Here is a 27,136-nt window from a genome sequence, read left to right on the forward strand (position 1 = left end):
CACACAAAAAAAGTTCAGTAAGTTCCTGTTATCTAACAAATTTAAAAAATACTCACAAGGTTTAAAGTTTTAATGATTATCATTAAAGATTATTAAATGATTATTATTAATGATGATGATGATAGTATTTTTTGTTTGCCATACCTGGCTTCCACAACTCCTGGGTAAAAAATATTCAGCTTCCATTACATTTTTTAATTGTGGTCCTTTTCAAACTTCAAACGTATTTTCTTTCTCTGGACTCTATGCTACTTGTTGGGCCTCTATCTCAGGGCTTCCACTTATATAATTTTCACCTGTGGCCACACCTCTAGAATCTCCTTGGGGTCACCAGAGTACATATGGCCCTTGTTGTGAAGTGATGTATAAAGTAAATAATTTTTATTTTCACAGTACTCTTTAGTGTTGAATCTATTTTTAATCAATGATTGTTAACTTCAATAACCTCAAAAATTTCTTTAGGGGCCGGCGAGGTGGTGCTAGAGGTAAGGTGTCTGCCTTGCAAGCGCTAGCCAAGGAAAGAACCACGGTTCGATCCCCCAGTGTCCCATATGGTCCCCCCAAGCCAGTGGCAATTTCTGAGCACGTAGCCAGGAGTAACCCCTGAGCATCTAACGGGTGTGTCCCGAAAAACCAAAAAAAAATTTCTTTAGTAATTGAAGGAAATTAGTAATTTTGAGGTAATTCTCCATTAGTCAAAAGCTATAAAAGTAAAGTATGGCTACATTTTATGGAAAGAATCTTTTACTTCACAGATTTCACTTTGTTCCCAATACTAACAGTATCACCTGGATCATGTTAGTAAAGAGAGCTCAATTAGTATGATATATGTCATAGACAATAAAATTTTTATTTTGTTACTTCATATTTATATATGTAAATATCAACACATTGAATATCCATAAAAATAAAATATTGTTTGTAGTAGCCAGAGAAGATATTTGGGAAAATATTCTTATTATAAATAAAAGTGGCCTTTTTTCTAATTTCTGAATTTCTAGGTTCAGTTAGCTAGTTATGGGGTGAAATGTTCAGACAGAGAAGAAAGAAATCTAAAAGAGGAAGTGATATGTTCTAGGAATCAAGGAAACCTTTGTAGTTGGGGCATGATAAAGGGGTTACAATGAATCTGTTTGGGAGAAAGTTCATGTAGGCAAGGAGGAGTCCGTTTATGTAATAACTTGTGACCCAAGAGTAAGGAATTGGATTTTGTCTGCAAAAATGTTAATCCATAGACGGCCTTATGAAAGGAAGCTACATTACCGTGTTTGTTTTTAACACAGTAGTCCTTCTCTATTTTTATGGAGCATGGCTAAGTAAACAAGAAAGTGCAGAAATCATAAAACTATAGCATGAGTTGAGACAAGAAATTATGTGATCTTGCTTTCGAGATAAAGTTGAAAGATGGAGACATGCAGATGCATTCAGGACGTATTTTAAAGGTAGAGCTAAGATGATTTGAGGTATGATGTAGTGTAAGGCAAAGGATAAATAAAGGATGACTCCTAATTTGCAAGCTTGAGTGAATTTAGGAGATGGTTCAGCTGTTAAATATGTATGAAAAGTATGTACAGAACATTTACTTTGTGGAGGACATTTTTGGGCAAGATCTGCTTTTTGAATTTCTAGCATAGTTTTATTACTAACAGATTGTGGATGCAAATTACATAAAAATTTAATTGTCATCAATATTTCTATTTTATTTAAGCAAATATCCTAGGTAAGCATTTTTGCCTTTCCTTATCTTTCTTATGATAACATAGATTGAAGGCCAACAAATTTTTTTTGAAAAGATTATATAGTAAATATTTTAGGCTTGGCAATCTGTATGAACTGTTATAACGATTTGACTCTTAGTTTCTAGTGAAAACTACTACCAAAGATAATACATTAAGGGGTGTATTAGCTATATCTTAATAAAACTTTATTCCGGGGCTGGAGGGATAACACAGCCAGTAAGGAGTTTGTCTTGCACGTGGCTCACCTGGGTTCGATCCCCAGCATCCTGTATGATCCCTTGAACTTGCCAGGAGAGATTTATGAATGCAGAGTCAGGAGTAACTCCTGAGCACTGCTGAGTGTGGCCACCCCCCAAATAACAATAAATAAAACTCTATATTTATGTGGACTTGAGAGACAGTACAGTGGATGAGGAGCTCTCCATGAATACAGCTGACTGGGATGTGATCCCTGACATCCTATGGTCACTCTCCATCCCCTCCTTCCCAGTCTTAGCACCACCAGTAACTCCTAAGCAGGAGTAACAAAGCATGAGTATCACCGAATTTGTCCCCCAAACCAAAACCCCAAAAAACAAACAAACATGCAAAAAAACCTTACTTACCAAACAGAAACTGGGTTTTAACTGGATTGCAGTTTAGATTTATAGACCTCTGATCTAGACTAAAGTCTGAAACCTAGAGATTAAAAAAAAAGAGAGAGAAAACAAAAACATACTAATAGAAAATACCAACAAAATATATTTATTTGTTGATTGTCATAAATGAACAGTAAAAATATATTTTTTAATTCTTCTTTCAGTATTATTTCTGATAGCTCATTGTTTTGTGTTCTCTGAGGTCCCTGATTCCATGAGATTTTGATTAGAATAGATAGCATGGTCCTTTCCTCTCTTCCACAGACACACAATGGTAGGCACTTGCCTATGTTGGCCAAGTAAGTCATCCCTCCTGAGCACAGTGAGTATGTCAGATTTGGGTGAAAAACTCAAACAAGTTGAACCTGCCATTTTTTGACAGTCTTCTTCACTGCTAGAAGAAGACTGGATAGTCCAAACTGACAGTGGTTATTTTTCCTGGCATTTAGACCATGCTGATGTTCAGAACTCCAAGCAAAGACAGTTAAGTGTTATAATGACATTTACTGAGAAACTTAAATCAACTATGTTTCTAAAGCCTGGGAGATGCTAGCAGTTGTAGTTCTAGAGTCACTAAATTCCATATTGCTTAAGTTAGTTTGAGTTGAGTTTTGATCAGTTGCAAAAAAAATTATAACTGCATTTTTACTCAATTTAATTTAGAAGAAAAGACAATTATCACCGAAATTCATTGACTATGACAACCATCAGATGTACTAACTTTAATTAAATTAAAATGATCTTATTTTTACCTTGGAGAAAGTAGGGACTCAGAGACATCTGATTTATCTAAGGTTGCATTATTGATAGAATTATTATTTGATTGCTGACACTTCTGATTCTGTAGTTAATGCTATTTTTCTGATTTCCATATAGTAGTAAGGAGATGTGACCATTAAGTGGAAGAGTAATAAAATATAATTTGGACACATTTCTTTAAAGTTCTTTCTTCCAAAGTAGAAAGCAAGAGTAAAGATTATTGTTGAAGCATAATACATCAAGATGAATCTCCTAGAAGCTTCTCTATTATATGTAGCACATGAACGTTAAGCATTAATCATGGTTAGACATCCAAAACTGCTTTGAATCTTAAAATGGAATATTTTGAGCCTAATTGTCCATAGGTTATAGCTGAAAATGTTACCTTTCCTTTTTGTCTGCTCAGAAAGACTACGTTATATCCATATGAAGGAAGTATGGCGCTACGCAAACCATTCATTTCCATATCTCTCAGTAGACTGTGTGAGCTTAGTGAGGAAGGGCAAGAAAGAGATAGAAAAATCACCATTAAAGATTCATGCTGAGGAAACTCTTTTTGAGAGCTATAGAGAGACAGGAGTACAAGAGGGTTTTCTTCCTATGTGGAAAGAGGTGATAATTAAATATAATTTGTAGAAGAAAATTAATAGTGATGGACTTGAGTCCTTTATGGCAAATGTAAATTTCAAAGCAATTTTGTGTGGCAAGGTAAAAAGCTATAATATATGGCTGAGTGGTATATGCTGACAGTAATGGTCCTCTTGTGTGGTGAGTTATTAAAGACTTTCATCTCGCGGTTTTCAATAATAAAAAAAGGAGGCAGTTGGGTGGTATTTTCTGATCTATGTCCCTTGTGTTGATTTACCTTATACTATCAGTAGGTTATCTCAATAGCTATGTGGAAAAGGTTAAATTTGCTAAGGAAATAAAAGATGAAAATGTGAAATACAAGCTCTTTATTTCCTCTCGGAGGTGTTTATTTCCTCTCTGAGACTAACAAACTCTGACCTTGGACCAGCCATTTTGTCTCTCTAGAGACTGGTTTCTATGTCTTGTCCAAAGATCTTGTCTATGGATTTTTCCAACCTCAATAATTTAGGATTTGTACTTATTATAAAAATATCATCTCATGACTTTTTTTTTCCTTAGTTAATCTTTAGTGAGTTAGTCTTAAAGAAACCTTAGGGACAATTTACCTAAATTTTTGCTCCCCACCTTACTCTTGAAATTTATTGTATAAAAAAAATCAGCTTCCATATTACATCTCCTTCATTGAACTAGAATCATAGATAGTGAAAGAACAGTGCCATTTTACAAAGCTTGTCACTCAAATTCTCCTAAACATTTATATCAGGAAAACATGCCTGGGAACCATGTGTAACTGTCACAGCACAGATGGCTATTGGTTTTGAGTGTCTGAATTTTCCTGACTTGTGAGTATTGAACCAAGAGAAAAGAGAAATTGGATTCAGAAGAAGGGAAGATACATAGATTTTTGATAGTTCACCACATTTTCTAAACTCTTGAGTGAAGAATAAGAAGGCTTAATGCCTTCTTAGGATTTTTAGACCTTACACATAATGAGGTGGCCAGAGAGATTGAACTTGCCTTGCATTGTTCTACCCACGTATACCAAGCACTGTTAGGAATAAAATGTTGAGCTTAGAGCAAGAAGTGAGCCATGAGCACAGCAACACAAGGCCCCAAAACAAAATGCGATTTTCAACCACAACAAGGACTAGAGTTATAGCTTATCTTACCGCAATTGAAAATTCACTGAACTTGTACAACCTGTTATTGTATTGTGATATATATATATATAACAACTGTTATTGTACTGTGATATATATTGTATTGTGATATATATATATATATATATGTAAAAGTCACTAAATCAGTATTCATGCTGTGTTCTGTAAATTTTCCATTGTACATAAAAGAACTGCTGAATTTGTGAACGGTGCTCCCAGCCTCTAGCCCATGATGGCCATGCTGGGTGCCCATGCATGCATGTACTTGAGCAATAAACCCCTCGCTTTTGCATGAACTTTGAGTTGGTGTTGTTGAACAGCTATCCAGTCCTTTCAGCTTTAGAATAAGTTCTTTCAGTTTTTGTTTTGTTTTGGGCAACACTTGGTGGGTGGTACTCCTGGCTCTGCACTCAGAAATTTCTCCTGGCAGGCTCGGGGGACCATATGCGCCGGGGATCAAACCCAGTCCATTCCAGTCAGCTACATGCAAGACAAATGCTCTACTGCAGTGCTCTCATTCTGGCCCCATAAAAACAGTTATTTTAAAAGTTTGCTTGAACTTTGATGTTTCAACTTCATAGATTAAGTTGAGGAATAAAACCTGGATATCATAACAATAAATTTCAATATCAGAACATGGAATATCTCTTCATTTATTTACTTTACTTCTCTCATTTGTGTTTTGTAATGTTCTATATATAGATAATTAATATATTTTGACTATTTATAGCTAAATAGTTCCTTTTGATGTTATTAGAAATGTTTATAAATACTTAAAAATTAATAATGTGCATATATATGTAGTGAAACAATTAACTATTAAATTTTGACCTTACTTCTTATGACTTTGCTGCATTTATGTATTAGTTCCAAAATTGAGCATTTTTATTGCAAAATAATTAAGGGTTTTTAAAAAGATATGTCATCTATGAATAAATACGTTATTATTTTTCCTTGCAATCTTTATAAATTTTTCCTTTATAGTTTCCTTAGATACTTGGCTTATTAACTTTAATTTTCTAATATGTTTCTTTCCTAATATGTGTGTTTAATATTATAAATTTTACTCCAAGAAATATGTTCACAATATCCCACAAATTGTGATGCTCTTTCATTTAGCTGAAAGCATTTAAAACATTTTTATACTTCTTACTTGAGCTAGTGTTTATTTAAAATTGTATGGTGTATACTCCAAATATTGGGGTATTTTTAAACTAACAATCTGTTATCGATTTCCAGTTTATTCAGTGTTGTGGTCAGAGCATAGTTTGTGTGATTTTTATTCTTTAAAAAATTTGAAGTATATTTTACGACCTAGTAAGTATATAATTCATCTTGGAAAATGTTTCATGTGATCTTGAGAAGAATGTGTGTTCTACAATTGTTTGATGAAGTATTCTATATATGTCAATATGATTACATTGATTGATAGTGCTATTTGGATCACTTATATTTTTACCGATTTTCAGCCTACTTGATTTATTAATTACTGACAGCAATGTGTTGAAGCCTCCAAATATAATAGATTTGTCTATTTATTATATTAGTCATTACCTCATATATTTTTATGCTTTTTTAAAGATACATAGATGTTTTATGTGTTCTTATAGACTTGACCTCACTCTTTCATTATGTAAAGTCCCTTTTTAACCCTAGGAATCCCTGATGTTCTGAATTCTACTTTGTCTGAATTGATATAGATACTCCAGATTTATTTGGCTAATGTTAGCATGTACCGTCTAGGTAACTACATACATCTAGAGGTTTTATTTAAATGGAAAAAATTGTTCACTTTGACAATCTCTAAGTGTGAAGTGTTGTATTTAGGCAATTTACTTTCAAGGCATGCAGTTGGGTTAAAATCCAACTGTTTTCTTTTTGTTTTTTTCCTTTGAAGGGGAGTTTGGGTTCATCAGTGCTCAGGGGCCTACACCTGGCTCTGTACTCAGCTGTCATTGACTCCTGGTGTTTGGAGTCCACACGCAATGCAAGGTGACCTATATGTAGGGCAAACACCTTAACCCCTATACTATATATCTGGTCTTTGACTATTTTCTGGACAAATTACTAGTGATTAAGTAAGATAAATGCATTATTTCATATGTATAGTACATATGATATAATAAATAATATAATATATGTAAACATATACATAATCTTAGAATAAAAATCTAAATTAACACTTAAATATTATACCATTTCTAAGTGCAGTGAAGTTGCATTATAACAGATATTTCCCAATGAAATTTCTCTAATATATTCCATATCCATATACCATAATAATACATTGTTACTTTATTTCTTTAAGCAAACAAATATCTTCTAGATGCAATAAGAACAGGAAAATAAAATATTTTACTAGTACTTAGGGGCTGGGAAGGTGGCGCTAGAGGTAAGGTATCTGCCTTGCAAGTGCTAGCTTAGGATGGACAGCGGTTCAATCCCCTGTGTCCCATATGGTCCCCCCAAGCCAGGGGCAATTTCTGAGCGCATAGCCAGGAGTAACCCCTGAATGTCAAATGGGTGTGGCTCAAAAACAAAAAAAAATTTTTTTTTACTAGTACTTGTTTATTCTTTGTGTAGAGCCAAGTTTATGATTATAAAAGCTTATATATTTTTTTATTTTAATGTTTTTTGGGTAAAGGTATTTCTAAGACATTTGTTTGTCTGATAAAGTCTACTTATCCTTTACTTAAAACATGTTTGGTTTGATATGTAATTCAATGTTGGCTGGTTTTCCCCACCAGCACCTTAAGTAAGTACTCTTACTTAAGTACTTAAAAGTACTTAAAAGTACTCTTTTTTTGCTTGCATTGATTGTGGTTGAGAAATGGGTTGTGTTCCTAATCTTGTTCGTATATATAGAAAAAAATTGCATCCCTCCAATTCTCTTTTTTAAGATTTTTTTCTTTATGTATTTCAATCTCTACACTCAATTATGTTATGACTGCAGCTGTGTGTATAATTATGTTTGGTGTTTATTTTACTCTGGACACTAAGATTCGGAAATCTGAGGCATTAATTTTGGTAGCATCTCAAACATTATTACTTTAAAAATGACTTTTGTCCCCATTCTCTTTCAGCACATTGTGACATTTTAATTATGTATGCACTCAATTGTTCTTGAAGATTCTTTTTGGTGTATCAGTTCAAAATTTTTTTATTGAAATTTCTTCATATTTAATATTTTTATTTGATTGTGACATGCCTACTGATGGCTGTTAATAACTTATTTTTGTATTTTTTACTTCTAATATTGTCTTATGGATTTTATAGATACCACCACTCTGCTGAGATTAACCATCTGTATATTTTAATTTTAATTAATAATAGTTGTTTGATCTCTCCCACCTTTCCTATAACAAGATCCCAACATAATCCCTTGGCATCTGTCTCTTTTTAGTGCGATTTTTAAAAATATTTTAAGTGAATATAACCTGTGGGGTAAAAATATCTGCTTATCTTTTAAGGATAAGTAGAGATAAAGTTTTAGTATTTCTTGATGAACAACCATTTTTCTCTAAATAGTAAGACTTAAAATTTTTTATGAGAGAATAATTATCATTTATCACTTCTTTTAATCATTGCAATCTTAATTTCAAAATTCTAGCATGTTTTGTTTGGTTGGTTTTTGGGTTTTGGGTCTGGGTCACACCCAGTGACGCTCAGGGGTTACTCCTGGCTATGTACTCAGAAATTGCTCCTGGCTTGGGGGACAATATGGGACATGGGGTGATTGAGCCGCAGTCTGTCCTAGGCTAGTGCATGCAAGGCAGATGCCCTGCACTGTGCCACCACATATAGCATAGTTTTTAATGGCAAATGATTCCAAATTTTATAGAACTAAGAAAGCCATAGTAGCAATAATATCTTGAAAGAAATGATCATTAGAAAAGGTTTCAACCATCAACAATAGGAAAGATAAAAACCATATGATCATATTAATAGTTGCAGAGAAAGCATTTAATAAGGTTCAACATCCATTCTTTTTTTGGGGGGGGCACTCGGTGATGCTCAGGGGTTACTCCTGGCTATGCACTCAGAAATTGCTTCTGGCGTACGGGACCATATGGAAGTCGGGATTGAACCTAGGTCCATCCTGGGTCAGCTGCATGCAAGGCAAATGCTTTAATATTGTGCTTTCACTCCAGCACCACCAACATCCATTCTTGATAAAAACTTTCAACAAGATGGCAATGGAAGGCACTTTTCTCAATATAGTCAAGGCCATCTACCACAAGCCAGTGGCAAATATTATTCTCAATGTTGATTAACTAAATGCCTTTTCTCTAAAATCTGGTACAAGATGAGGCTGGCCCCTTTCACTACTCCTATTCCGCATAGTGCTGGAAGTTCTTGCCATAGCAATCAGACAAGAAAAAGATATCAAGAGCATCCAGATAGAAAAGGAAGAAGTCAAGCTCTCACTGTTTGCAGATGACATGCTACTATGTTTAGAAAACCCTAAAGACTTTACCAAAAACATCATGCACAAAGGTCAAATCCCAATGGATTAAGGACCCCAAACCGTAAGATATATAGAACACATGTAGGTAAAACACTCCATGACATAAGTACACCAACAACTATCATGACAGGTGGTGAGGAGGAGGGAAACAGGGGCCATTGATGGTGGGAATGTTGCACTGGTGAAGTGAGGATGTTCTTTTTATGACTGAAACTCAACTACAAAATGTTGTAATCATGGTGCTTAAATAAAGATATTATTTCAAAAAAAAAGAAAGAAAGACTTAAAAAATTAGGCTACAGTAAGTAAAACAGTATGATAGACATAGAGTTGAGTGGAACGGAATAGACAATTCAAAATAGGCTCACACTTACCTGGTTAATTGATTTTCAATGGAAAAATATTCTTTCAACAAATGATGCCAACACAACTTATATTTTTAAAAAGTGAATTTTATTTCTATATTTCACCACATATATAATAAACAATCCATAATGGAGCATAGAACTAAAATTTAGTTTCAACTATATTCCTGATTTTTTAAAAAAGTGAGAACATCCTTACAATTTTTAATTAATCAATTTTCTTCCTAGGAAAGAGAGAAAAAAATAGAGCTGATTCCATTAAAAAAATACATAAGCTTCTTAGAAATAAGTAGGTCACATGCTGGTTTAAAATTTATAAAACATATATAACAAAAGACTTGTTTCAAAATAAAGAACACTTACAATGAAATGTTAAGACATAATATTTTTAAAGCAAATGAGAGGCTGGAGAGTGCTGTGAGTAGGGCACTAGCCTTGCAGATCTAGGTTCAAACCCTGACACTCCATATGGTCCTCTGAGCTAACCAAGAATGATCTCTAAATTTAGAACCAGGAGCAAGCCCTGAGCACTGCCAGATGTGATCCAAACAAAACAAAACAAAAGACAAATATTTAAAGCTAATTTATCACAAAATGTATGTTATTAGATATTGAATGAAAAAGTGCTAAAACTCTGTGCAAAACAAAAATGGATTTAAAGTAAAAATAATAAAATACTATACATTCAGTAAAATGTATAAAATGAAAAGATCAAAAACCCGAGTGTTGGCAATGATATGAAATATATGATATTTTATACTTTGTTGATGAGAATGCAAACTACATAGTGACTTAAATAATCTTATGAGAGACTTAATTAAGTCTCTCATAAAGTGAGACATGCCTATTTGATGCTGCATTTCACTTCTAAAGAAACTATGATTCTAGGAAAATCAAAACATGTTTGTCAAAAGCTATACTTAAATATTGATGTCAGCTTTGTTCTTAATAGCTAAATCTGGAAAAATCTGAAGTATATTGATTAGCATAAACCTATTGTGACAAATTAGAGGAATACTACTCAGAAATATGAAAGTACAAATGATCAAAATAATGTCATGATAAATCCTCAAAATACAGTAAGTAACAAAAGTGTCATATTTGAAAAACTACTTACAATATAATTCCAATGGAATAAAAGTTGAGACAAGAAAAAAATCAAAGTGAAGCAATTCTATGATTTCAATACCTGATCTTGGAGAGGAAAAGAGTTTGGAGCAACTTGGGGTTAAAGCCATTATTATGTAATTTGATTATTTTAGATAGGGATATATATTTTTATCCAAACTCATATAATAATATATTAAAAATTATCTTTTAGTATGTAAAATACCTCACTAAAGCTAATAATATATTTTAAAGTGTTGAAATGACATGAAACAAAGAGCAATCTTTGAAAAGAAAAAGCTGAGTTGTATTATAATAGATGAGTTAAAGTAGTTTCAGTATATCCAAATTATTACTGATTTCTAGAAAACTGCTGTATAGCTTAGCTTATTTTGGTCTACAACAAGAACTACTATTTTTCTTTTGTTTCTTTTACCTTGAGATTAAGGATGGCTTATTTTATTACTGGCAAAGAATCAGTTTTGAGATGGAAAGAACAAACAAGTGCCAATAGTCACATTTCCCCTCTTTCTGTAAAGAAACAGGCTGGAGATGGCAAAACTGATTTTATAGGTAATGTCCTCTACAAATCCCCCATATATGGGCTTATGTCCTTGCTAACTCCAAGACTATTGCAGAACTGCTAGCACTGGACTCTGCCTTGAGCCTTCAGCATACTTTATGCATGTTTCCCTTAACTTCCATTAAGAGCTACTTCACATTAAAAAGTCAGATAAGGTTAAAAAATAATCTAAGCTTTGTTTCATGCCAAGCATTGTGTCTAGAGATTTTTTTTTCTCACTATGGTAAACAAAAGTAAAACTCACAGTGATTAGTAGTAACAGCCATAGTTTCGAGCGCTTGGCTTGCTATGTCTACATCAGTGACATCACTACCCAAAAAAATCCATCAACAATATTTAATAGTGGGGCCGGAGAGGTGGCGCTAGAGGTAAGGTGTCTGCCTTGCTAGCGCAAGCCAAGGAAGGACCTCGGTTCGATCCCCCAGCGTCCCATATGGTCCCCCGAAGCCAGGGGCAATTTCTGAGCACTCAGCCAGGAGTAACCCCTGAGCATCAAATGGGTGTGGCCCCCAAAAAATCAAAAAAATAATTAAAGAAATAATAAAAAAGAGTATTTTATAGTTAACTTCTCTTTGAGACACACTGATTCCATACCTTTTATGGTTTGTCCATCTTCCTTAACTGTCAAGTTCGGCATTTGCATCCCTCCTCAAAATATGAAGAAAAAAATATACATTGCATAGGTAATATATGAGGACTCAACCAGGTTGTTATCATCACTCATAGAAGAGATGGAGAATCATAAGGTATGAGTTATCCCTTACTTCTTCATTCATGGAGACAAAAACATAAATGCCATCTCAACAGTTAGGCAAGATATATATTTTAGGAATGGTAGAAGACCATCTATAATCCAGAAACTTCTATAAATTCTATAATAAAATGATAGAATCAAGGACAGTAAATGTAGCCAGTAAGGAAATTAATTACAACTACAGCAAGTTCAATCTTTATATTTGCTTAACTTTTTATTACGTATCAGTTTTTTGTGTATTTCCAACAGTCATAAGAACCTGCCAGTCTCCGAATGCTTCTTAATACACCCAATGAATAGTTTTAAGCTGATGGTTCCAAAAATCGATTAGTAAATTCAGAGACACAGGGAACCAGGATACACAGCATATTTTCTGAACAATAATCTTAAAAAAAAAATTGGCTTTATTACTTTGACTATGTTTGTGACCTTGACTCACTCTGTACTAATGCTCATTCTATGGCAACCCCCATGCTCATGTCTATTCACAGTGATCTTGGAGTTGGTTTCAAGACCCTTATGGAATTGTCTTCCCATATTGTACCTTTGTATACTTGGATTTTTTGTTTGTTTGTTTTCTTAGCTTTTGGGCCACACCCGGTGATGCTCAGGGGTGGCTATGCACTCAGAAATTGTTCCTGGCTTAGGGGACCATATGGGACACTGGGGGATTAAACTGCAGTCTGTCCTAGGCTAGCACAGGCAAAGCAGATGTCTTACCGCTTGCACCACTGCTCTCCCCCCCTTTGTATACTTTTGTATTAAAAATCACAACTGATTGTAGTCTTTGTTGGAGATAGCCATGGTCCCACCAAATTTTATCCCTTAAATTGCAATTCTATAGTAAGATGTTAAATTTTATTATTAAAATTCTGAGATATATGTAGAGTGATTCAATAATATTTACTGTTCAATATATTTTATCCTTAAAGATAAAGCCCCTTAAAGATAGTTCTTAAAAGTATTTAATGTATTTCTACTTCCCCCATGTACCCATGTACCAGTTATTATATCTTTTAAGTCCATTCCTAAAAATTTTCATAAAAATTTGAAAATAAAAGTAAAAGGTCATTCCTGGAAGGTCTTAAATAGGAACTCTTACTTATGGCAAAATCATCTTTCAAACTCAGTGAGACAATTAGAATTGGGCCAGCGAGGTGGCGCTAGAGGTAAGGTGTCTGCCTTGTAAGCGCTAGCCAAGGATCAGGACCAAGGTTCGATCCCCCGGTGTCCCATATGGTCCCCCCAAGCCAGGGGCAATTTCTGAGCGCTTAGCCAGGAATAACTCCTGAGCACCAAACTGGTGTGACCCCAAAATAATAATAAAAAAAATAGTTTGGGGCCGGGAAGGTGGCGCTAGAGGTAAGGTGTCTACCTTACAAGCGCTAGCCAAGGAACGGACTGTGGTTCGATCCCCCGGCGTCCCATATGGTCCCCCCAAGCCAGGGGTGATTTCTGAGCACATAGCCAGGAGTAACCCCTGAGCGTCAAACGGGTGTGGCCCAAAAACCAAAAAAAAAAAAAAAAAAAAAAGAATTGTATGGAAATCATAAGGATTATTAGCTAACTATTATTAGATAGAGTTATATTTAATAGTTCTTCAAGTAGCATTTTGACAAACATATTAATATTATATTTCTTAAGTAAACACATAAAACATGATCTAAAATTATTGATAAATAAATGAGTGAAATTTTAAATATTAATGTACTACTTATGATGTCTAGTTAATTAAATGATAAGACTACCTTGTATACATCTTGATCAGATTAAATATTGATCAGTGTACTTTTCATTGATATTTCATTAACACATGCTATCTTGTAATACCTAGATGAAACTTTAATTAAAGAGACTGGCTGAAAATGAGTAGTTATGGAAAGGTATGCAAAACAAGGCCTTTTAAATCTAAGCATTAAGTATAAGCATATAAATTATGCTTAGTGTTGAAGAAAATTACACTCTATCTGCTAGAAGGATTTAAAGTACTTAGACCTAAGAATATTAATTCACATTTTTTCCTAGAAAGATTCCTGCTATAATATCAGTTAGACTATGTTCATCTACCACTTTATTTTTAAGGAAGCAGTTATGAAATATTGCAATTATTTCTAAGGATTATGGTCTTTGTTTATTTCGAAAGAACCTAGATTTTAAAACAGCACCAAAGATTTTTTAGCATGTGATTAAAGCTGTTTTCATGCTGATGAGCTGAGAGCCATTTCGATGGGGAGATGCTGTAATTTTCCCATGATCTGGAAAGTAACTCACAGCACTTTTTATGTTGTCATTAACTGTCATGTCTCTTGAGTTAAATATGAGCCCTGTCACTTGGAAGTCAAAAAGCAGCTCCTAAATTTCTCAATTTCATTAGCAATTGATTCAAATCATTTCCCGAAAATAGTCTGAATTGACACATGAATTGTAGTGGTTCCTCGGCTTGGTGATTAATTAATCAAGCCATCAGGTTCACATTAAACTATTTATCAATCTTACGATTTCCTACTTTTCAGGAAAAATTAAAAAGCACTCTAAGGATATTTTATGGGGTTTGAGAAAAAATTAAAATGGAACTGAAAAAGTCATCTGTTCTTTCTCATTCAGACACTCCAGGATGTCAATTTCTGTAAATCTTGAAGCTCTGAAAGGGAGATGGGATACAGTCCTATCGGCCCTAAGATACCCCAAGAACAGCAATTGGGTGATTTCCATAGACCCCGCCCCATTTCTTCATCTGTAAAATAAGTAAATTGAAAGAAGCTCTCAATTTTCTTGCACATTTAAAATTATGCTTGTGAATACAAGTATATTGTCATGGGTTCTTTTCATTGTAACTTTCAGGGCTTCTAGATGTGCCATTGTCATCACTTTATCTTTAGACCAACCAACTAAGCAACATGGTATTGATATTCTCTAAGATTCCACCATGAAAACTGAGAAGTAGCCTTGGATAGAATTCCAGGATTTTCATTTGAAATACTATTTTTCATAGAGAGCCAATATCCTCTATGTCTTATCTTTGATGCACCACACTTGACCAATTTAAACCCAAAATGGAGCTACACCCAAAGTTATTTGCTGAGAAAACTGTAGGCAAAACATCAAGTTGTTTGCCTCCTTAATTTCTCCAAACTTGGCTGAGCTCAACGAAGAGTCCCTTCTATTCCCTAGCAATGCAGTCAACTAAAATTGGGCCCTTTTTCTTTCAACTGTAAATTGAAAAATGAATATCTCCTTTAACATCCAGCCCTGTTTTCAGTTACAGAAAAAGAGAGTTTTTTAAGAGGTTTCTCTTTAAGCTAATTGCACTGAGGCTCTCTGTGGTCTCAGGAGAGGAGCCTTAGCAGTTAACATGGATATAGTCTGGGTTTGCAGTAGTAGGACTAAATGCACAAGGACAGGCTGTAACCCATTAGAAGGCCTGGGCTTAGATGGGTCATTGGGAAAGGCATGTGCTCATAGTACAGGCTCCTAAAGACACTACTAGTCCAGCCTTTGGTACTGCAGTTCTTAGAGCCATCCTACTGTTTGCAGTCCTTGTGTGATCTCAGTAGCCCACCACTAAGGGTGTACAAACACCACCAAGAAAGTGTGCAGGGCTCAGTGAGTCTTGTTGCTGAAAATGGAGGATTGAGAGTTAGTGTGGGCATAAGTCATTTGGGTTCATTTTTCAAGCTGTCAAGGAGAAAAACAAGGGATGGGAGCTCAAGAATTCAGAAAAGACTTTTTTTTAAGAAAGGGTAAATATCAGGAAAGTGCTCAGATTATCAAGAGGTGTTCTAAAGGATTCCAGAGAAAACAGAAGCCTTTCCCCTTTCAAACTTTTTTTTGGGGGGAGGAGGCTATGCACCCCCAGTGATGATCAGGCATTACTCCTGGCTCTGCATTCAGGAATTACTCCTGGTGGTACTTGGGGGACCATAAGGGATGTCAAATATCGAACTCTGGTTGGCAACATGTAAGGTAAATGCCCTCCTGGATGTTTTATTGTTCTGCATCCTCATACCTTTTTAACAAAGGGGTGGCTGGGTAAATGTAGACCTCTTTATCACATTGCCAAAATGTGGGATATTCAAACATGGCAGAAGAAACTAAAGTGGTTATAATCTTGTGTCTGGTATGGGGCATAGTGTGGAGCATGTAGGTTATCAGGCACCACCAAGGCTATACTTTTTACAGATGATTCCCTTTTATTTTTGTTTTTTTGTTTTGGGGATACTCTTGGTGATACTCAGAGCTTACTCCTGGCCCTTTTCTCACGGATCACTTCTAGAAGGCTCTAGGAGACCATATGGGGTTCTGGAAGATTGAGCCAGAACTGCTACATGCAAGAAAATGCCATTCTTGCTGTGCTAATGATCAGGCCCTGATGAGTTCCCTTTTTTTAGGGCAATATTCCTAATTTCACCAGTGCCTGGCACAAGTACCCCAACTGAATAATGTGGCACAATGAGATGTCATCACAATTCAGTATCATCTCAATCTCTCTATCTCCCTGACAACAGAGACACAAAGAGAATGCAGAGTTATCATATAATGAGGGGAAACCCATCACAGTCTTAGAGGTTCAGCTTTCTGCCACTTGCTTCTCAGAAAGGTGACCTTCATTTGACTGGTTGCCTTGGGTTATGCAAACTCTTAAGAAATGGTTTAGGACTGGGAAAGGACTTGAAGCACTATTGCAAGAGCAGTATTACTTTGGAGGTAAAGTGATATTGATCACTTATTCTCTGAGGAAATGGACTAGAGAGCTTGAGTTTGGGGGTGTCTCCCCCTAAGTCATTGCCATACACAGAACTATACCTTTAACCTGCAGAGTTACACATATATTTTTATCAATAAAAAAACCAAGAGTCAGGGGGAAAAAAACAAAGTAGATTTTCTAAGAATGACTTTTTTCTTTTCTTTTTTTTCCAATTCTCTCTCTTTTTTTTTATTTAAACACCTTGATTACATACATGATTGTATTTGAGTTTCAGTCATGTAAAGAACACCACCCATCACCAGTGCAGAATGACTTTTTTCAAAGCTACAACCTATCAATCAATGACTAGCAAAGGCTAGGAGGAAGGCTACAGGCATACACATCCATTAAAGATTTTACATTTAGATTTTTGTCTCCAAATACAATTACTACTACTACTACTACTACTACTACTACTACTACTACTACTACTACTACTACTACTACTCATTTTATTTATTTATTTTCCCTGGTGTTCCTCTGGGTTACTTCCAACTCAGTGCTTGGAAGTTGCTCCAGCAGTGCTGGGGGGAGGGGGAGAGAAACTAAAGATTACCAAAATTACAATGCAACTTTTCTATTTGAAGCCTGGCTTCAGATAATTCATTGTTCAGGTCCTTCAGTGTAAAATGATAACCAGATATTAACCCAAAACAAAGGCATTTTCCTCTTTCCCATAAGCCTCTTCCTTTGCTATGTAATAACGCACCTGAATCTTACTCCACCCTACCCCACCTGGTTGAATTTTTTACTGGATTTAATAAAGAGGCAGTTCTGGTTTTTGACTCAGGCAGAGAAACCATGAAAAGCTACAAGACTCCTCAAATCTTTCCTGGCTGGCTTGGTTTATTAATCGTTTGCTGCCCTACCTGCATCAGATTCATCTGCCTGAGGTTGGAGATATAGTGCAGGGGGTGATCTCACAACTCGTGAATTTATTTTACACTTCAGGACTATTTTGTCAGCTAAACTATGAGATTATTATATGCAGAACAATGATACTGGATTTTTTTTTTCACTTAAAGAATTAAGCACAACCATTGAAAAATATCACCTGATTTTTCTAACCCTCTTGCAGTATCTCTCTCTCAACCTCACCACCATTTTTTCTGATCTCTGTAGGAGAAATCTTAAGAAAATGGAGAAATCCAGCCTGCTTTGACCTCCTGAGGCCTTGCACACTTGTACTTTGGAAGCTTTATTTTTAGTCTCCATAATGTCAGAGTCCCACCTGGAGGGAAGATAAAGCCTTGTAGTAAAAGGAAAATAACATATGGGAAAGGCACATTACAAGTACCAGACAAGTGACCTAAGTCCTATTACAGCCTTGGTACGTTGCCAAAAGACACCTCCAATTATATTACTGAGAAAAAGAAAAAAAAATCCCTCACCTCTAGATCATATCCTCCTCCTGCTATTTTGTTATAATGCACTTGTAATGCATCACTCTCCCAGTTCCTTTCTGGAATGTGCCAAGCTTTCAAACTCCTAGGTTAGTAGTAGCACCAGGAGGATGGAAAGGAACTGCATTTGCAAATGTCAGCCTACCTCATCCATCTCCCCTCATTGCAACAATATGCAGTCGAGGTTCAGCAATCGAAGTTATATATTTTTCCTTAATGTTGTTGTAAGGTAATGGTTCTCTTATCTGAAATTCATCAGCCTGCTATAAATTTAAACTCCATTACTGCCAATAGAGAAAAGCTAAGCACCAAACCACTTTCAATAAATTTGCACTTATGCAATTGAACTGATACAGCCTCTGAGGAAAAGGTGAAACTCGTCTTGAGATATTTAAGTTAGTCTGAGTCACTGCTTCGTCTAGTGTTAAATTGGATCCATTGAGAAATGTAGGGCAGCACTCATCAGCCTGAATTATAAGAAGAGATTTCAAGCTAAAAAAAATCTGTCTTATGCGTTTATTATTAGACAGTGAAAGTCTAAGAAAACATTGACTTGCTCTGTTTTATTTTTTGGTACAACGAATGATACAAATGGAAACTCTGGAGGATGAAAATTTTAATGAACAACACTGATCCATCTCAAGTTCTGTTATGAAGTTTTATGAAAAGATGTACATCATTGGGTGTTGGAGCAATAGCACAGCTGAAGAGTGTTTGCCTTGCATGCGGCCAACACAGGATGACTCCGGTTTGATTCCCAGCATCCCATATGGTCCCTTGAGCCTGCCAGGAGCAATTTCTGAGTGCAGAGCCAGGAATAACCCCTGAGCACAGCCGGTTTTGACCCAACACCCCTCCCAAAAAGATGCACATCATTTTACTTGACTATAATAAGGTGACCACAGGTAACCATCAAAGAAATAAAATTAATCGAGGGCTTCTTGCCTCACATACAGCTAACCCAGTTTCCATTCCTGGTACCACATACAATTTCTGAGCCCCACCAGGAGTGATCCCTGAGCTCAGAGCCAGAAGTAAATGCTAGTGTTGGAGTATACTCATGACCAAGCCCAGCATTAGGGAAGAGCTTCCTGCTGAGAACATTTCAGGGTAAAGGCCTTGAAACAGCATTCTTGAGATGACTTGGACCTGACTTACATATGGAACTGAGTCCCTCCAAGATAACTAGCAGACACTGAGCCTCACACAGATGTCTCAGTATCTGAATGTGTCCTGGTGCAGGCACCCCTATCTGCTTTTTGTTGCTTTAAGATAGATATCTGGGTCTTTGTTTCTGCTTTTCCTTAATGACCTCATTATTTATTTCCCTCTTACTTCATTTTTTTAACTCTACTTTTGATTAACTTCTATAGACCTAGCTATGTGGACCTGGTCAATACACCATGGCCAATGGGATACAAAAACCCTGAACTTTCACAACAAACTTGCTATTGACTATCAATCATAGTCTGGTTTAGTGACTACTGGTCACTAGTAGTATACTATAACAGTATATTTATCACAGTATATCACATTATATATCACAATATACTAGTGATCATTAGTCAACAGTTGACCTCGTCCTTTTAGCTCTGAGCACCAGGATTTCTAACTCATGGAATCACACCCTAGTTAGTATGAGCAAATGTGGCCCATCCGAGTCCCCTAAAACAAAAGGTCATCACAGACACATGCATGGAGTTTCAAAACTACAGAAAACACTGATTTTATTTCTATACTCATACCTGGAAGCAAAAATTATCATCTACTATTTAATAAAACACAAGTTTGAATGTAATATAATCAAAACTCTTTGCAACTTTGTATTATTCCTTCTCTTTCTTCGAAAAAAATTTTTGCTGGTCACTCAAACAACAACAACAAAGCAAAACCAGTTATAAACCACAGAGACTAAATTTTTAAAAAGTGCCTATCATAAAGGCAGGTAGGAGAGGAACAGGAAAAATTGATGGAGCGACTTGAACACTGGGGAAGGCAAATGAATACTGGTAAAAGGATTTTTGGGTAACATTTATGTCTTAGACTTAACTGTGAATAACTTTGCAAATTACAGAGTCCTAATAAAAAAAAATTAAAGTAACAACAGACTGTCCTGAGGCTTGTAATTCATAGGAGATGATAATTCTATCTGGGAAAAGGGACCCTATTATATAATGTTTTGACCGAGCTGGGCCAAGACAGACTTACAAATGTCTTAAAAATACAGGCCCTGAACATCCTGCATGGGCCATACAGGTCAATGGAGAATATGTAGTAGACAAAAAAGCACTTTGTAACCTATAGTCACCTTTCTTCTCAAGACCACACTAAAAATGCTTTTCAACCTATAGTCTTCTTTCTTCTTCAAGACCACACTAAAAGCATTTTATAACCTATAATCACCTTTCTGCTCAAGACCACACTAAAAACACTTTTCAACCTAGAGTCTCCTTTATCCTCAAGGCCACACTAAATAATACACACTTCCCATGAAGCTTCTCAACCACTTTCTCCATATGCCATCTATATGTCTAATGTATGCTACTCAACTTTGTATGCCCTTATGAATAAGAGTGACATTTTAGAAACCACTAAATATGTATAATGAATTCCTAAACCTAATTCTACCCAGCATAAAACCAGGCCTACTTCCTCTCTTTGATACCTACTGGCAATAGATACCTCCCAATTTTAGTTGTTTTCTTGCCATTGAAACCCTTCTTTTCTGTTCACTTGTTCCTATGCTTTTTCACACATAGTAGAGGATCACCATGAATGGGTGCATGAAAATTGTGATTTTATATGTTATTCTGATTCTATATTTTTGGCAGTGGGAAATGGAGGAATACACCCCACTCAGCAGCCTCAAGTGGCTATCAGGATCTCCTGGCAAAGATGAAAGAGTATCTTGATCAGGAACCAAAAAAGTGAAAAGTGAACTACCCATAGAGCCATGGTCATTAGCCTCCTTGGTGAGTTGACATCTAGCATCTGACCTTTTGAAGCAGTTCTGCTTGAGAAGAGATTTTTGCTGGCCAATTAGAGTTGATAGTTTTATAGGCATAGGACAGCATGATCAGGCAAGAGTTCATAGGCTATTAAGGATTGGAAATTTAAAAATTTAAGATAAATTCTATTTATGGTTCAAAAGCACAACACTCTGGGACTGGAGCAGAGAAAATTTAGCTTCCAGGATATAATGAACAGATCACAAGTTTTGGGAGCTTTGCTCTCTCTCTCTCTCTCTCTCTCTCTCTCTCTCTCTCTCTCTCTCTCTCTCTCTCTCTCTCTCTCTCTCACACACACACACACACACACAGTCTTATACCCTCTCATCCCCTTCTCTCTTTCCCAGCTCTGTGCATTCTAGGGCCAGAATTGGCATTACATATATACCAGTTGCAAAAATGGAATAGCATTTGCACTTAATTGGACGATATACATTATTCATGAGCCTTGAATCTGTGATGATTTTGGCATCCATTGGGAGGGGGAATGGGGCATTAGTTTTCTTGGTACAAAATATTCTGTATTAAACTTCATTTGCAATCCACTTTTCAATGTGAAAAATTAGAAAGGCTTTTAAGCAAAGTTAAGAAGTATGAAATTGCTGGAAAACAAGCAGCAGATTCTAAAGATGGCAAAGAATGGAGTAAAAGCTAATTTCCTGATGTATCAATACTCAGAACATTGTAGTTAGAGGGCAGAGAAATTCAGTCCAAAATTCAAACAGAGTAACAAAAATTGTAAAAGGAGTGTTAAATATTTGTATGTATTATCTATTGATTCATCATATAGTCTATGTAATCATGCATACTATACATTACAAATTTTATTCACACTTGGTCAACCTAAGTTTGAGAATGAGCCCAATTGCTCCCTTATGCCCTCCCAGGGGTGATCCTTAAGCACAAAGCCTGGACTATTCCTTTAGCAATACCAGGTGTGACCCCAAATCCTATATCTAGGTGTATTATTTTTACCAAAAAAAAGGCATTATGCCCTGAGAGAAAAATAGATTTGTACTATGTCTTTTTATAATTTGTAATTAGAATAAAAACTTTTAAAATGATTTGCATCATCTAGTCAAGTTGAATCTATGTAGTTCCCCTTTATGCAAGTATATTCAGAATGCCAGAACTGTTTGAAGACCAAAAAATAGCAGAGATTTAATCAATAACATGTAGAGTTCTGTATACTTGGAAAAGACCCAAACACATTCACCAAAACGATCTTTAAATAGCTGTAGTAATGTAGACTCATTTGAGTAAAAAGTCAGTTAGGGAGTTTCCCAAAGACAGTAAAACAAGGGTATGTAGATTTAATTTAATTTTCAGTAAAGAGAGGAGGATTTCCAAGAGATGTCCTTAGGCAGAGATTTAAATGTAAACATTGTTTTCAAAGACACCCTCCAAGCTGCCTAGAGAGCCTCTTTGTCTTTTTAAATAAGTTCTTGGGGAGTGGCAGACTTTTGAGGATGGTCCCTCTTTTTAGGAAGTTCCACAATTCGAAAGTTCATTTTATAGAACTAATCCTCAGCCCTGGGTATAGATGAGACCAATTATATTACCTAAAGCAGTCCTATTAATGAGATCTAAAGGCAAGCCTCTATCTTTGAAAACAAAATGTGGGATAAGGAGAGCCAAACAAGTAAGCAAACTGAAAATTCTGTTGGGAGTTCTATATGGCAGCCAGTAGAGATTTCTGGATGTCAACATTGAAGGTTTTATGGGCCACAGTGATAAAAGTGGGTAGGGCTCTTGTCTCAAACATGGCCAACCTGGATTTGAGAATTGGAGCCCATGTGGTCCCTTATCCTCTGGCTGGAGTGATCCTTAAGCACAAAACCAAGACTGCCTTTTACAATGCAGGTGTGGCCCAAAATCCTATATCTATCTATTGCTCTATTACTCTATTGTGCTCTTTCTTTCTCTGTCTCTCTCTACCTCTCTATCTATCTATCTATCTATCTATCTATCTATCTATCTATCTATCTATCTATCTATCTATCTCTATATCTATCTGTCTGTCTATCTATCCATCTATTTTCAGAAAACAGATTTTTCTAAGTTTCAATGTGTCTGAGGTCTTCAGGGAATCAGAAAACCAGCATGAGACTTGTTCATTCAAAATCACTATCATGTTTCTGTCTAAAGTTTCTATATTTCCCTTCAGCTTGTGTGGTTTCAGAAAAAGAGCAGTCTCCATTCTTAACCAATTGAATTATGAAAGAAAATTAGAGATGTTAGTTTGGAAAATAATAGCATTTTCTCCAGTTCACAGGTGAAAGGAAAAGAATGACAAAGAATACAAGTTATTTTTAAAAAATGACTTAGAGAACACTGTTTATAAAACACCTGTAATTTTCTCTCATAATCTATCCACCTCTATCAATTAATTACAATAAAGTTAATTTGCATATTAAGTTTCATTTTCATAAACTTAGTCACTTGTTTATAATTGTTATGGTGGGAATAGAGATAACCCTATGAATTATTTTAATAATTTAAACATGACTGCACCATTTAAGCATAACTGGAATCTTTTTATTTCCTTAAAAAGCTCTTAATGGCTGTTGTCCCAGGAATCATTCCAAGACATCACTATCAGGCTCTGGGACATCTGTCATTTGGGATTAAATCCTCCCTTATATGCTTCTCAAAATGGTCATGGTTGTTGTCATGGCTGCCAAGAAACCCCTTTCTTGATCTATCTGGAAACTGGAATCCTGTGAGCAAGCTCTTGGGATATTGTTTTCTCTTTATTAGTTCTGCAGAATATCTTAGTCTTGAGGAATCCTAAATCAGTCTTTTTCTATTTCAGATAAAGAAACTAAGGCACAATGAGTGAAGAGTCAAGAATTCCCAGTACTTAGAGTATGATCTGTAGATAAAATTGGTCTTTCTTAGCAACTACCATAAAGTTGTTCCCCACATGAACACAGCCCACTTGGATAGTTAAACAAATCTGAGTGCAATCTTTACATTAGACTCACGGGTAACCTTCATTCTGTTAAATCTTGATTATCAATTATGAAATGAAGACAAGACTTGGATGTTAGAAGTGTTAGAAGTAATTGCAAAACTCATAGGATGAGTCCTGGCATACACCAGGCTTCAGTGGATAGATTTGCTGTGATGATCTTATTTATTTTTATAAGGTCTGGACACACAGCTCCCCTAGACAGTTTTTATATTGTCTGCTACCTGTCCCAAATGGATGGCAGTTGTCTAATTCTCTGTTATCTGTGGCTTTAGAGAGTTCTACTTTATATTCCCAGTGCCTGGCCCTCATTCAACTAGCAGAAGCTTGATAATGATGAAAATTATATTTCACATGGTCTGACAGTTTATAGCATATAACATTTTCCATGCCTTTACCAATGATGATAAACAGTCATAAGAATTTACCTGCTGTAGTGCTGATTCTGTTCTGTTCTTAAAACTACAGAAAAGTCCTTATTTTAAAAATGCTATTAAAGTTCTCCTTTTTTAGTCTCAATCAGTGCTCACAAAGATGCAGACAGGTAAATATCACATCTCCCTGGAATGCAGCAGGAGATAAAATTTTTAGGAAATGGAAGCTAAGTGACTGAAGTCTACCTACCAAGCAACACTTATAAAGTAATTTCCAGCTTCCTATTGGATATCAAGCATTTGTTGTAGTCAACACTCTCTATATTGACTCAATGTTCATTGTGGTGGGCTGAACTCTCAAAAGCAGGTTTACTCCTTTATGAATAATGCTTTAAGAAGAGTGGGCCACATAGGTTGGAGCTTTTTTTTTATTAGAAAATGTCAAAATCTAAAAGAAAGTCATTATCTGTCACCAAGAGTCTGAAGCAAAGTTTCACAAGGCTCATCACCAGAGTAAAATTTTATTGAAGTGTTCCATTAATATTTCTGTCTATTTGAAACCATTCCACAGTAAAAATTTGTCTTAGTACATGCATAGTCTTGCAGTAAAAACCAGCATTCCAAGAAAACGCTCCATTTTGCTCTGAGTTTTAGAGCCACCAGTATTCTGCAACTCTGGAAACCCAGATCAAAAGGATGGTTGAGAGGGACTCTCTTATGTCTCTAGTCAGGCCAAGATCTCAAGTGAGTGTATGATGACCCACAGTCTATTATCATCAGGGCACAGCTAATGGGCTGAGATGAGGGCCTCCACATGGCCTCTGGGCTGACCCTCCCATCACTTTTTTATTCCAAGGAGCCACAAAGGATGCTTGCTTTCCCACAAAAGCCCGAAGAGCAGTCAGATTCATTTCTCTTCTGTCTGGGCACATTAATTCCTGCTTCTATAATGAGATACAGAAGAGAAAAAAGGGGAAGAGGACTGACGTGGCCTCAGATTGGGTCTAGTGAGTTATGGAGCCTGCCTTCTCATCAGCGATGTAAAACAGCCCCAACTCTATTTACTGCCTCTGTCAGCAGGATCAATAAATAACACTCTCAGTGACATGAAGAGGGAATTCGTGAGCTCAATGAAATGAAGGAGAGCTGGGAGTAGGTGCAGCCCTTTTTCTCTTCCTGTGGGATTCACCTGTTTGGTGGGGTGCTGAAGAAAGCATTCATTTGGTTTGGTTTGTAAGGAGGGAGGGGCTGTGCCCGTTAGAAGAGGAAAGGGGTTCTTTGCTGAGAGGGACACAAGAAAAGGCATGCAAGGTGTCCATTGTGACCAGAACCTCTTTCCTACTTTGAGTGACACACCCTTCTTTGAGCCTAGAAACAACCAGCATTAGCTGATAGGACACTATCATATTCTTGACCACTTTATGAGGCTGTGGTTGGCTTCTCACTTGCACATGAGAAATGATCCAGGACAAAAGCAAAACTCAGACGAGGCCTATTTATTTATTGAAAGAAGACTGAGAAGACACTGACTCTTAAGAAAGGCCTCCATGGTAAGTGGGTTTAGGTAAGAATTCTAGCCAGCAAGAATTTAGAATCAACCAAAGATAATAAAGATGAGGTCAAGGTAGGAAGCTTGCCACTAATAGTAGAGGAGCGCAGCAGTAAGAGCAGAGAAGGGACTACTAGGGTTGGAAATGATCACTCTGGACAAGAACTGGGTGCTGAAAGGAGATAAAGTGTTATGTATGACACTCCTTCAGTAATAACATTGCAAACCACAGTGTCTAAAAGGAAAAAAGAAAGAAAGGGAGGGGAATGTTTGCCCCAGAGTTAGGCAGTGGGGACAGGAGATGACAGGAGGGAGACTGGGGGCATTGATAGCTGAAAATGTGTCCTGGTGAAGGGTGTTATTATATATTATATGATGGAAACTCAATCATGAACAACTTGGTAACTGTGTATCTCATGGTGATTCAAAGTAAAAATGTATATATATAAAGAATGAGCATAATCATAGAAGAAATGCAGTGCCATCTTCCTACCAAGTTTCAGAATCATCTGTAGAACCCACAAAAAGCTAAAACCTTTCTATTAGCTCTTTCCACCAGGACCCCTCCAGGCTATAAGAGGGACCATCTAATACAATGTGCTTTCTGAATCCTGTGAGAATGGCTCACAGGCTTGAAACTGGCCGTGGATTCTTTCTCATTATTAAGAAGACAACCACATCTTTCTGAAATGAACAAGAATATGTTACCATTTCAACTAGGGTCAACACTGAGAGTTGCTTCTAGGCTCAAATGGTTGTATCTACAGGCTGGCAGTAATCATATGAACACCAAGGATAAGTCTTGAACAACCTTAACTTTAAATATGGAGACTTTCAACTGACAGCAAAGCAAGATAATTTATCAAGTTTGATGAAAAAATAATTATAAGGGCTTTGTCTGTATTTCTCCATACCCTCTC

This window comes from Suncus etruscus, chromosome 15, assembly GCF_024139225.1.
Source record: "Suncus etruscus isolate mSunEtr1 chromosome 15, mSunEtr1.pri.cur, whole genome shotgun sequence".
NCBI lineage: Eukaryota > Metazoa > Chordata > Mammalia > Eulipotyphla > Soricidae > Suncus > Suncus etruscus.